Source organism: Chinchilla lanigera, unplaced genomic scaffold (assembly GCF_000276665.1).
Source record: "Chinchilla lanigera isolate Chin_1 unplaced genomic scaffold, ChiLan1.0 scaffold00073, whole genome shotgun sequence".
In the NCBI taxonomy this organism is placed as follows: domain Eukaryota; kingdom Metazoa; phylum Chordata; class Mammalia; order Rodentia; family Chinchillidae; genus Chinchilla; species Chinchilla lanigera.
The window spans coordinates 6,733,762-6,735,165 of NW_004955474.1; positions in this window are offsets into that span (position 1 = coordinate 6,733,762).

The following is a 1,404-nucleotide window of genomic DNA, read 5'->3' on the forward strand; positions in this document are numbered from 1 at the left end:
TTTTAAAGACATGCAGATGAGAAAACATCTCCGAGAGCTTCAGTGCCAAGGTCTAGCGAAAAGTGGAGCTGGGATTCTGTCACTCCGTGCACATCTGAGACCCAGGCTGTCTGCAGGGGCACTGGGGGTCAGCAGGGCAGTGACTCAGGGACAGAAGCCTGAGTGTCGGTGACCACTCAGGTCCCTGCAGCTCCAAACCCTGCAGGTCCCCAGGGGCCAGCTCTGGGTAGGACGCCTTCCCACTGTACTCATGCTCAGATTCTGGTTTCGTGATCTTTCATGGAACTGGGAGTGATTCTGCACACACCACACCTGGCTCTAGTTCTCCAATTCTCATTTTAAAGGGGCAGATATTAACTGCTCACCCCTTTCATCTTGTGAGCCCCGCAGCGGCGATGTCAGTAACCAGAGTCTGCCGCTGGGATTAGAGGCCACTTTGGTAGGCTCTGGTTGGCTTCTCTTTTGTTTGCTGGAATCTGGGAGCAGTCGGGGCTGGCACCAGTAACTGCCTGCACTTCTTCCAATCCTCACATCGGGAGGAGGGTTGGTGAAGTTCTGTGGGCTTGGACGGAACCCGCACAGCTGTCAAAACCCTGAAGGAGTCCAAGCTGCCGTGGTATTCGAGGATGATGTTCAGTGACTGCGTGGGGTTTCCCTCAGGTCAAGCTCCTCAGACTCCTGCCAGAGGTCAGGAAGAGCGATGGGGCGGGGGCATGTTCTTTAGGTTCGTGTCGGGACACCAAGGGGATAGGGTGGAAGGGAAATGCCTTCATGGTCTCCAAGAGCTGGAGGCACCCTGTGTGCTGAGAGCCTCAGGCCAGGACGGCGCCCACGCTGCCATCCCTGTCTCACGTGGACGTCAGCTCTGTGATATAAATGGCAAGTGTGTTTTCCCAGTTTGTCATTTGGGTGGGCCCCTTTTTTCTCTTTCTTTTCTCTTCCCTCCCTTTCTTCCTCTCTCCCTCCTTCTCTTCTTTCCTTCCATCCTCTTCTTCCTTGCCTCCTTCTCTTTGTGTTTTTGGGCAGGCTGGCTTTGAGCTCCCTCTATAGCTGGGCTGGCATCAAACTGCCCACCCTCCTGCCTCAGCCTCCCAAGTGCTGAGATTACAGGTGTGTGTCACCATGCCTGGTGCTTGGACCCATTTTTGAGTGTGCTTCAGCTCTGGGTTTCCTGACCTTGTAAACAGCAAGAAATTAGCCCACAGGAGGCGCAGGCCTCCTCCTTTCTCTCAGGGACCTGGGCTCGGGCAGCTCACTCCCTGCTCTACCTGAGCTTGGAGACAGATTCCCCGCCTAGCTTGTGCCTTCCTGCCAGCCCCATCATGGTGCTCTGGGTGCCCAGGGCCAGCGGCCTCCTCCCACTGCACGCAGGAGCCCCAGGTGCAGAGGCAGAGGTTTGCTCTG